The following is a 13,209-nucleotide window of genomic DNA, read 5'->3' as shown; positions in this document are numbered from 1 at the left end:
CATAGTAAATGTATCAATCCAAACTGAAGCAATATATCATATCAAAATATCTGAGTAAAAACTTCCAGGATAAACTGAAGCTGTGGTGCGCGCCATGACATCATCCCGAGCTCTTCCCTTACTTGTGGAAGTACCTAAAAGCAAGAACTAAAACTGTAAGCACAAAGATTAGTGATTTTCCCCCAAACTACCACATACCATACAATAACATATAAAGAAACTACTGGGCCTTGCCCACTGCATCAGACCGAAGTTCGGGACTAACCAGGACCATGCCCTCTGCATCATAACGAAGTCCGGAAACTGCATCGGACCGACGTCCAGAACTAACCAGGGCCTTGCCCTCTGCATCGGACCGAAGTTTGGAAACTGCATCGGACCGAAGTCCGGAACTAACCAGGGCCTTACCCTCTGCATCGGACTAAAGTCCAGAAACTGCATCGGACCGAAATCCGGAACTAATTGAACATAGCAGAACATAATCATAACTACTAACATAAACGTATATACTGCATACTACATCGGACCGAAGTCTGGAACACATAACACAAATACATACTTGAGTTATCAAGACATTAAGCACACTGAACTACTACATCAGACCGAAATCTGGGACTATTGCTAACTAGACGGACTGACATTGTGGCCATAGACTTGTTCCTACTGGAAGGAAAACTCACCTCGTAACGCTGGCTGCTGATATGCTAAATATGAAACTGGCTGATTGCTGCTCCAGAACTCCCCGGCTACAAATTCCATAGACACTAAATCAAATACTAATAGCTGTTCTTAGGGTAAAATGACAAATGTACCCATGGTCAATGCCAACTTTTAGTTGATCGGACTCGCCGAGTTGGGCCGCCAACTCTCTGAGTCCCTAACACCTTTTCTAATCCTCTACTCGTTTCAACTCGTCGAGTTTGGCAACAACTCGACAAGTTCTTCTTTCGTACTAACTTCAAATCTAATTTCATCCGACTCGCCGAGTTGTATGAACAACTCATCGAGTTCTCTTTCATCATATGAACACATCCAGACTGTGACTCGCCGAGTTGTATGAACAACTCGTCGAGTCTGTTCTTGAGGCAAGAACATGCCATTACTATAAAGTCGATTCTAGTCGATTTCAGTGCATCTAATTCATAGATCTGGGCTACTAGGGTTGGTTTTGCATGTAAAGTTTCCAACTATACGTGCATGCACACGAGAATGGGGCTAAAACACCAAAATCATCCAACACTAAGCACTTAGGGTTTGGATCAAGGCTACATTTGCATAAAGGTAGCTATATTGAGTTCCTAGAGCTCAATAACATCCAGATCTATGGTCTCCATCCTGAGAGCTCAAATCTAGAGTTTGAATCATATAAAGCTCCAAAAGAGACATAAACAAGCATAAAAGAGGGTTTAATGGAAGAATAAGTAAGGTAGTAACTTTATTACCAGAATATGAAGCAGATGGAAGCTAGCTCTTGGATCTCCTTTCTCTTCTATTGATCTTCTTTCCTTCCTTCTCTTCTACAACTCCCAAGCTATCACATAACACTCAAGCTCAACAATGGGGACTAGGGTTTTACAGAGAAATGCTTTAAAGGTGCTGGAGGCTGGTGTGGGAGGCTAGAATGACATTTAAATAGGGTACCAACCCTGGGATTTAGGGTTTCATCCAGACTAGCGGAATCGTCGAGTTCGGGATACAGACTCGTCGAGTCGCCTACTAAAGACCTGTGCAAAGCCCATCTCTACTCGACGAGTCGGGCTACTGACTCGTCGAGTTCCTTTTAAGGAAGGAAAAATACTATATTTAAATTACATACCAGAAATGGGGCGTTATAATTCTCCCCCACTTATCTTAGACTTCGTCCTTGAAGTCTGCTACTACTGATCCTGAAAAATAACTTCAGATAGTGCTCCCTCATCTCCTCCTTAGTCTCCCACATCCACTCATAACCCTTCTGGTGCTGCTACTGGACCTTCACTAACTGGACCACCTTGTTTCTCAAGCTCTTCATCTTCCAATCTAAGATCGCAAATGGTCTCTCGATATAATTCAAGCTTCTATCAACCTGAATATCCTCCAATGGTACCACCGCCGACTCATCCACCAAACACTTCTGCAACTGAGTGACATGGAAAGTGTTGTGGATCTGGCTAAGCTCTGTTGGAAGATCCAAACGGTAAGCAACCCGACCCACCCGGGCCAAACCCCGAAAGGGACCAATGAACCTGGGGCCCAGCTTGCCCATATTCCGGAACCCGATGACACCCTTCCAAGGTGAAACTTTCAGGAGGACCATATCACCCACCTGAAACTCTAAGTCCGAACGCCTCCTGTTGGCGTAACTCTTCTGCCGACTCTACGCAGTCTGCAGTCTGCTACGGACTTGCTGGATCAACTCTGTGGTCTTGAGCACCACCTCAGTGCTCCCGATGACCCTCTGACTGACCTCACCCCAACAAATTGGGGTCCTACACTTCCTACCGTGAGTCATCTTGAAAGGACGGTGGTCAATACTGACACGGTAACTATTGTTATATGAAAATTCCGCTAATGGAAGATACGTATCCCAACTACCACCAAAATCTAGAACACATGCCCGAAGCATGTCCTCGAGAGTCTGAATCGTTCTCTCACTCTTCCCGTCCATCTGGGGGTAGAAAGCGGTGCTGAAGTGAAGACGAGTCCCCATCTTGTCATGAAACCACTTCCAAAACCTGGAAGTGAACCAGACGTTTCGATCTGATACTACCGATACAGGCACTCCATGCCGTGCCACTACCTCGTGCACATAAATATCGGCTAGCTTCTCAGCCGATATACTCTCCTGAATCGGTATGAAATGTACGCTCTTCGTCAGTTGATCCACTATGACCCAAATCGAATCAACTCCACATGCGGTCCTGGGAAGCTTAGTGATGAAATCCATAGTGATATCCTCCCATTTCCACACGGGAATGTCTAATGGTTGCATCTTACAGTGGGGTCTCTGGTGTTCTTCCTTGACCTTCCTGCAGGTCAGGCATCTCTCCACATACCAAGCTACATCCCGCTTCGTGCAGGGCCACCAATAATCGTGTCGAAGATCTCTATACATCTTCATCGCCCCTTGGTGGATGGAGAACCGAGACTTGTAGGCCTCATCCATCAGCACTTGTTGTACTCCTCCCCAGTACGGTACCCAAACTCTCCCATGAAGGGTCAATAATCCTCGACTGTCATAGTCAAAGGAAGCTACTCGTCCAACAATCCTCTCACACTTCTGCCTCTCCTCCTTCAGGCCCTCAACGTGTTCCTTTGTAATCTGCTCCAACAATGGAGTAATCATTGTCATTCTCAGACATATATCCTTGATCAGGGCTGCTACCGCCTTGCGGCTCAGGGCATCGAGCACTACGTTGGCTTTGCCCGGATGATAAAGGATCTCATAGTCATAATCCTTTTCCACGTCTAACCATCGGCGCTGCCTCATGTTCAAATTCGAATGATCCATGAGGTACCTCAAACTCTTATGATCCATGTAAATGGTACAGCGGACCCCATAGAGGTAATGTCGCCAAATCTTGAGGGAAAACACTACTGCCCCCAACTCCAAGTCGTATGTAGGATAGTTAGCCTTGTGAGGCTTCAAATGTCTAGAGGCGTAAGCTATCACATCGCCTCGTTGCATCAAAATCTCTCCCATACCTATTATCAAAGCGTCACAGTAGAATACAAAATCCTCTACTCCCTCTGGCAGGGTAAGAATCGACGCCTCGCACAATCTCTATCTGAGGGTCTCAAATGCCGCCTGCTGCTCAGGCCCCTAGCGAAACACCACTGACTTCTTGGTCAGTCGGGTGAATGGAACTCCTATCTTGGAGAAATCCTGGATAAACCTCCTGTAGTACCCTACCAGTCCTAGGAAGCTCCAAATCTCAGATGGAGATCCCGGGACTTCCCACTGCATCACGGCCTCTATCTTGGCCGAATCCACTAGTATACCCTTCTGGTTGATGAGGTGTCTAAGGAACTGCACCTCACGTAACCAGAACTCGCACTTGGAGAACTTCGTGAATCGTCTCTCCCTCCTCAACGTCTCTAGCACCTCTCTTAAGTGCTCTTCATGCTGCTCCTGAGTCTTGGAATAAACCAAGATGTCATCCATGAACACTATTACTGTCTGATCCAGCATCGGCCTACATACGTGGTTCATGAGATCCATGAATGCGGCTGGAGCGTTGGTGAGCCTGAACGGCATCACCACAAACTCATAATGACCATAGCGGGTCCTAAAAGCAGTCTTCTGCACATCCTCATTCCTGACCCGCATCTGGTGATATCCTAACCATAGATGAATCTTGGAGAACCAAGATGCTCCATGAAGCTGGTCAAACAAATTGTCTATCCTCGGGAGTGGGTAACAGTTCTTCACCATTACCTTCTATAGTTCTCGGTAATCTATGCGCATACAGTGCGACCCATCCTTCTTTCTCACGAAGAGGATTGGGGCTCTCCATGGTGAACTACTCGGCTTGATGAAACCCTTGTCTAGCAGATCATGTAGCTGCGTATACAACTCCTGCATCTCTGGAGGAGCCAGCCGATATGGTGCCTTGTCTATCGGAGCCACACCCGGAACCAGGTCAATCCGAAACTCGACCTGTCTTTTCGGAGGTATCCCATGAAAGTCCTCCGGGAATACGTCCGGATACTCTCGTGCTACTGGTACATCGTCAACTGTCGCCTTACCCTTCTCCCGGGTATCTATAACATAGGCGATGTACCCTACGCAACCCAGATGAACGTAGCGCCTCGCTCTCGCTGCTGAACAAATAACTGGTCCGCGATGTGGCCTCTCGCCCTGAATCACTAACTCTCCCCCACTGGGAGTGCGAACCTTCACTAACTGCAGCTCACAATCAATCATTGCCCCATTGGGGCTTAGCCAATCCATACCTACTATAACCTTATTCCCTCTCAGGGGAATATGAACCAAGTCCACTGAAAACTGCTCATCAAATATATACAACGAACAACCCCTATGCACTCTCGCGACCCTGACGGTCCTGTCATCAGCTATCTAAACCTTGAGTGGACAATCCAGCTCCCCCGGAGTTCTACTAAACCTCATGCTAAGCACAAGTGAAACAAATGATCGGGTGGCCCCCAAATCAAACAATACATTAATTGAAATGACATTCACTAAGAACGACCCTATACGAAAACATATAACTATGAGAAACAATTAATATCAAATAAGAGACAAGAAGAAAATACATACCCGTCACCACATCAGGAGTCGATTGCGCCTCCTCTGCTGTCATCTGGAAAGCTCTACTTTTCGTCACTGACGCCTCACCCCGGCCCTGACGGCCATCTGTAATCCTCAATGTAGCAGGGGCAGGTGCCACCACCTTCCCTGCTGTTGCCAAACTCGGACATTGGGACTTTCTATGTCCCCTCTGATTGCAATGGAAGTAAATCAGATCCGATGTTGCGGTAATGGTGGGAGTAGTTGTACAATCTCTGCTCATATGCCCGGTCCAGCCGCACTTGTAGCAACTGGGACTCCCTGCCTTACATTCCCCATCGTGCAATCTCCCACAATTTCCACACCAACTGTGGCTCTGCTATCCTCTAGATCTGTGATCTGATACCTTGGGCTATTTTCCCGAACTCCGTATGCCAGATGCCACCTCTAGCTTTCTCTTCTTCTCCATCTCTAAATCTATCTCCCTCTCACGATCCCTCGCAATCATATCATCCAACATTTTACAGCTGGACCGGCTCACAAACTGATGCATATCACTCCGCAACATCTCATGATAACGGGCCTTCTTCCTTTCCTCATCAGCTGCGTATTGAGGAACGAGAAGAGCCCTCTCCCTAAACTTGGCGGTAATTTTCACCACTGTTTATGTAGTCTGGGTAAGATCCTGAAACTCCTTAGCTAACTGTTTCACCTCAATAACCGGTGCAAACTCGGCTCTGAACCTGTTAGTAAAATCAGCTCAGGTCATCGAATCAAGAGTTGTGTCGTCTCCGATAACATGCCCGATCTCCTCCCACAAATCTCGTGCCCTGTCCTTTAAAAGAAAGGATGCTAGTCTGATCATGTCCCCCTCGGGACATCTATAGGTGCAGAATGCATTGGCGACATCCGCCAACCACCTGGTACTCGCAATGGGATCCCGTGCCCCATGGTAGTCTGGAGCTCCACAATCCCGGAACTCTATGAAGGTGAGTGTGCGCGACCCCATGATGCCCGCCACCTCAGCACGTAATGTGCTCAACCTCTCATCCATCAGCTCTAAAATACCCTCCTTGATCGAACTGAAGATCACAGGAGTTTGCTGAAGTATGGTGCGAGTAACCTCTGAATAGAGGAACTCCCTGGTCTGCTCATCTAGATGCTTGGCCCTGAGCCTGATTCTGATCCCTCACCGGCTCCTGACCTGCCGACTGCTGGCCTAGGGCACAAAACCACCATTCTGAAATCACATCATGATACACGTCAGAAACACTAATATATCTCGAGGAATCGCTACTACTTACAAGTTCCCTGGTCTCATCTCAGCCTTCCTTGGTTGAAGTATGGATCCTTTGCTTTCAGTAGTATAGACCAATACTACCTTCAACATCTATCCGCACTTTCCTCAAGAACTGCATTGACTTCACCAAGTCACTTCTACTGTTACTGATCTCTGCTATTCTCATCCTAGGCTTGCCCTAGGGAAATCTCTGACTCCACCCAACCCATTACTCAGTTGCTGAAGGCCTCCTTGTAATGCCAATTATCCATCACCTGAATACCATCACATGTGACAAGGCTCAGATAATCCTTTGAGTAAAAGACTCGTCCCCAGCACGGTTAGACTCAAACAAGAGTTGCGCAATAGGGCCAAATCCAACACTCTAAGATTATTCAACCCTGATCACATGTGACGTGACACATTCACCTAATGGCTAACTCCCATCACTCAGAGTCCCACAAAGCACAAAGCAAGCAACATTCAGAAACAGGAAAATACTCCGGCAATATCTATTCTTATAACAAGAAACTGTACGAGCATACAATGCTAAGCTCATACTATCAGGCATTACTTAAACAGGCTATCCTACTACTGTCTACTCAATACTAGCATACAATTCTCATAAAGCTGAAACACATATAGCAGGAACATAAGGCATCCTCCTAGATCCTTGGTCCTATTCTAGCATGCTGTTCTACTGAAACTGAAACTGATAATAATAACTTAAACTTGTATGGGTAATTTGGGAGTACTTACTTGAGCTCGGCTGATCGCATGCACCACACCCCTTTTTCTTTTTAAAAAATTCTTTCGAAAACATTTTTCTTTTGAAAATATTTTTACCATTTCCTTAGTTTAAGTTCAGTCACACCCGAGAGTGTGCCTGAATACCTCAAACCAAAGATCTGATACCAACTTGTAACATCCCAAAAATGCAACCCGAAATTTTTTGTTTTAATATTACTAAAAACCCACAAGATCAAATGTCATGCAATAAAACCATGAATCGTATGTCTCAAAACGCCATAGTAAATGTATCAATCCAAACTGAAGCAAATATCATATGAAAATATCCGAGTAAAAAATCCCAGGATAAACTGAAGTTGTGGTGGGTGCCTTGACATCATCCCGAGCTCTTCCCCTTACTTGCGGAAGTAACTGAAACCAAGAACTAAAACCGTAAGCACAAAGCTTAGTGAGTTTCCCCCAAACTACCACATACCATACAATAACATATAAAAGAACTATTGGGCCTTGCCTACTACATCAGACCAAAGTCCAGAAATTGCAGTGGACCAAAGTCCACGACTAACCAGGTCCATGCCCTCTGCATCGGAACGAAGTCTGGAAACTACATCAGACCGAAGTCCAGAACTAACCAGGGCCTTTCCTTCTGCATCGGACCGAAGTCCGGAACTAACCAGGGCCTTGCCCTCTACATCAGACCGAAGTTCGGAAATTGCATCGGACCGAAATCCGGAACTAACTGAACATGGCATAGCATAATCATAACTACTAGCATAAACACATATACTGCATCGGACCGAAGCCCAGAACACATAACACAAATACATGCTTGAGTCACGAAAACATCAAGCACACTGAACTACTACATCATACCAAAATCCACGACTACTGCTAACTAAACGTGCCGGAATTGTGGCCATAGACTCGTTCCTACTGGAAGGAAAACTCACCTCGTAATGATGGTTGCTGAGATGTTAAATCTAAAACTGGCTGACTGCTGCTCTGGAACTCCCTGGCTACAAAATCCATAGACACTAAATTAGATACTGATAACTGTTCTCAGGGTAAAATGAGTAATTTACCCCTGGTCAAAGTCAACATCCTGGTCAAAGTCAACTTTTAGTTGACCGGACTCGCCAAGTTGGGCCGCCAACTCACCGAGTCCCTAAAACCTTTTCAAATCCTCTACTCGCTTCAACTCGTCGAGTTTGGCAACAACTCGACGAGTTCTTCTTTTGTACTAACGTCGAATCCAACTTTTTCTAACTCGCCGAGTTGTTTGAACAACTCGTCGAGTTCTCCTTCATCATATGAACACATCCAGACTGTGACTCGTTGAGTTGTATGAACAACTCTCCGAGTCTGTTATTGAGGTAAGAACATGCCGTTACTATAAAGTCGATTCTAGTCGATTTCAGTGCATCCAATTCATAGATCTGGGCTTCTAGGGTTGGTTTTGCATGTAAAGTTTCCACCTATACGTGCATGCACACGAGAATGGGGCTAAAACACCAAAATCATCCAACACTAAGCACTTAGGGTTTGGATCAAGGCTACATTTGCATAAAGGCAGCTATATTGAGTTCCTAGAGCTCAATAACATCCAGATCTATGGTCTCCATCCTAAGGAGAGCTCAAATATAGAGTTTGAATCATATAAAACTCCAAAAGAGACATAAACAAGCATAAAATAGGGTTTGATGGAAGAATAAGCAAGGTAATAACTTTATTACCAGAATATGAAGTAGATGGAAGCTAGCTCCTCTCTCTTCTGTTGATCTTCTTTCCTTCCTTCTCTTCTACAACTCCCAAGATATCACAAGCCACTCAAGCTCAACAATGGGGACTAGGGTTTTACAGAGAAATGCTTTAAAGGTGCTTGAGGCTGGGGTGGGAGGCTATAATGATGTTTAAATAGGGTACAAACCCTGAGATTTAGGGTTTCATCCAGACTAGCAGACTCGCCGAGTTCGGGATACAGACTCGTTGAGTCGCCTACTAAAGACCTGTGCAAATACCATCTCTACTCGACGAGTCAGGCTACTGACTCTTCGAGTTCCTCTTAAGGAACGAAAAATACTATATTTAAATTACATACCAGAAATGGGGCGTTACAGTCCTCCATTAAGTGTAAATATGTATCTCGATTACGATCATGAGTAATCTCCAATGGTGTTTAAACCATCATCAATGTAACATCTTACAATAAGCTCTTTTTTAACTCCTCCATAAACCAAAAACATATCTTTAGTCCTTATTAAGTACTTAATTATGTTCTTACATCCATCCAATGTTTTTCACCATGATTAGCTTGATACCTAAAAGTTAGACAAATAACATAAGCTACATCCGGCCTTGTACATGTCATAGCATATATAATTGAACTTACTGCTGAAGCATATGGTATACAGCTCATTATTTTGATATCATTTTCAGTACTAGGGTTGTAATCCTTAGAAAGAATGGTTCCAGGTAGTATTGGTACAATTCCTTGTTTTAAGTTATCCATTGAAAAGCATTTTAAGACTTTGTCAATGCATGTGATCTAACTCAAACCAATGAGTCTGTGGGATCTATCTATGTAGATCCTAATGTCGAGTATGTATGTAGCATCCACTAGATATTTCATTTGAAAACACTTTCTTACATAGGCCTTAGTCTCTTTCAATGTTGGGAAATCTTTCCTGATGAGTAATATGTAATCAACATATAGAATTAGAAAAAACATGGTTCCCACTCATAGGGAGTCTTACTAACCTTTTTAGTTGGGACCTTATTTGTAATTCGAGCTGCGATTTCAAGGGCATAACCACAAAATGAATGAGGAAGGGAAGTATGAATCACCATCGATCGTACCGTATCAAATAGAGTATGATTCCTCTTTTCCGAGACACCATTATGATGACCTGTTCCTAGTGGAGTGAGTTGTGACAGTATGCCACAATTCTTGAGATATTCATCAAACTCATAGCTTAGATATTCACTAGTACGCTTTGATCGTATGGTTTTAATCTTTTTACCAAGTTTATTTTGTGCTTCATTTTGGAAATCTTGAAGACATCGAATGATTCATGTTTGTGTTTCATGAGATACATACATCCAGATCTACTACAATCATCAGTAAATGTAATGAAGTATCTTTCACTGGTTCTGGTCATTGTTCTAAAAGGTCCACATACATAAGTATGTATGAGTCCTAAAAGATCCGAAGCTCTTTCACGAACACCGGTAAAAGGAGCTTTAATCATCCTGTTACATAGACATGATTTGCATTCATCAAAAGACTCGGAGCTTGTCTATTCTAAGATTTCATCCTTTTCGAGCTTAGCAATGCGAGTTTTGTTTATGTGCCCAAATTGACAATGCCATAAATACGTTTTATTTGAGTCCAAATTTTTTTTCTTATTTAAGTTGTACATTGAATTATTCTTTTGATATGAACCATTTAAATCAATTTCATGTATTCCATTATTGGGATTAGTCTAAAAATAGAACACATTATCTTTAAACATAGATATGATTTCATAATCAAAGTCAAACTTATAACGAAAACCTTGTTCATACAAATAAGAAGTATTGAGAATTTCTCTAGGGTCACAATCTCAAAATAGAACACATTACTTTTAAACATAGCTAGCTATTATTGGAGAGTTATTGAGAATTTCTCCAAGGTTGCAATTCCGTTGACCAGGTTGACAAAGAAGTCTGCTACTTTCCGTTGGGAGTTGAGCAGTTGGCGACGTTTGAGACTTTAAGAAATAAGTTATGTTAGGCTACTGTTTTGACCATGCCAAAGGGTGTGAATGATTTCATGGTGTACTGTGATGTGTTGATTATATGATTGGGTATGGTGTTGATGTAGAGGGGTCATGTTCGAGGCAGCTGAAGCCTCATGAGGCAAACTATCCCACTCATGATTTGGAGCCGGGGGTGGTGATTTTTTACATCAAGATTTGGCTTCATTACTCGTATGTGGTTCATTGTACCATTTGCACGGACCATAAGAGTTTGAGTTATTTGATGGATCTGCCAAATCTGAACATGAGGCAGCGCAGGTGGATCGATATGGTGAAGAATTATGATTGTGAGATCCTTTATCACCCCAGGAATGCCAACGTGATGGCCGATGCTCTTAGCCTCAAGACAGCTAGTACTCTGATCTGGGGTATATGTCTAAGGATAACGGTGATTACCCCACTCTTGAAGCAGATTCATGAGGCTTAGATTAAGGTTATGAAAGAGGAGTACCGGAAGAGTGAGCGTACAGTAGGTCAAGTGTCCTCTTTTGATTATGATAGTTGGGGATTATTGACCCTTCATTGGAGAGTTTGGGTTCCATTTTTTAGAGGTGTGCAACAGATTTTGATGGAGGAGGCGCATAAATTGAAGTTTTCTATTCATCTGGGTGCGACAAAGATGTATAGATACCTCCGGCTTGATTATTGGTGGCCATGCATGAAGTGGGATGTGGCCTGGTATGTGGAGAGGTGCTTGACTTGCAGAAAAGTCAAGGCTGAGCATCAGCGACCTGACGGTAAGATCGAGCCGTTGGGTGTTCCCGTTTGGAAATGGAAAGAGATTACGATGGATTTTATCACAAAGCTACCACAAAACACACGAGGGGTAGAATTTATTTAGATCATCGTGCATTAATTAAACAAGAGTGTGCATTTTGTTCCTATCCAGGAGATCATATCTCCAAAGAAATTATTAGATTTATATATCCTTGATGTGGTGGCACGACATGGGGTCCTAGTTCTGTAGTTTCTAATTGGGATGTTTGACTCACTTCCAGATTCTGGAAGAGATTTCATGAGGAGTTGGGTATGCAACTACACCTCAGCACAACTTTTCAACTGCATACTGATGGGAAGAGTGAGCATACTATTCAGAGTTTGGAGGATATGCTGAGGGTATGTGAACTGGATTTTGCATATAGATGGGATACATATCTCTTATTCGCTGAGTTTTCTTATAACAACAATTATCACGCTAGTATTGATCCACCACCTTTAAAGATGCTCTACGGGAGGAAGTGTCGGACCCTGATTTTCTAGGGTGAGGTCGATCAACGAGTCATGGGTAGCACAGAGGTGGTGCTCTGGACTAACGAGTTGATTTAGAAGGTGTGTGGTAGGTTGCAGACCGTATAGAGTTAGTAGAAGAGTTATGATGATAGGCATGTTGGATTAGGTGTATAAGCCCATAACTATAATTGGTGTGTACTTGACCCGAGATTAGCATGGTCCATTAGGGTTGCCTTCACCAGATCAATTTGATAGGATGGACTTTTGAGAAGAGGTTATTTATGATTTATTAATATATTATAAGTTCTAATATATTAATATGAAACCATGTTATTTAATTAGTATTGATCAAGAATTAATTTGGAATTAATTTAGTGATCAAAACAGACTAATTAAATTAACAGGGACTAATTATGTAGATTAGTTATATATATATATATATATATATATATATATATATATATATATATATATATATATATATATATATATATATATATATATACTGTTTGGGTTTATGATACATGATGGACTAGGTTTATGAAAGAATCCATAAAGAGTTAGTCCATATGGATCATGGATATGGATAATAAGCCCAAGGGTATGGATTAGAGTTTAACCATGACTCTTAGAATCCTACAATATATATATATATATATATATATATATATATATATATATATATATCACCATATAGCTAAAACCGGTTGCACTAGTATGTTCTTGGAGTTCCCATAACTGGTTTTGAGTGTATAGAATCTCTCTCTCAATTCATCCTTTCTTCATGGTGTTTGTGAACCATTGGAGGCATCACAATTGTGGTGCTATGTTCTTAAAGGCCAAAACTACAATCTACAACAAAGAGGTAATTCTATAACTCATTTCTATGTTGTTTATGTCAATTGTATACTAGTTGTAGGCTT

This window comes from Lactuca saligna, chromosome 9 (assembly GCF_052625555.1).
Source record: "Lactuca saligna cultivar CGN05327 chromosome 9, ASM5262555v1, whole genome shotgun sequence".
Classification (NCBI taxonomy): domain Eukaryota; kingdom Viridiplantae; phylum Streptophyta; class Magnoliopsida; order Asterales; family Asteraceae; genus Lactuca; species Lactuca saligna.
This window is presented reverse-complemented; position numbering follows the sequence as displayed.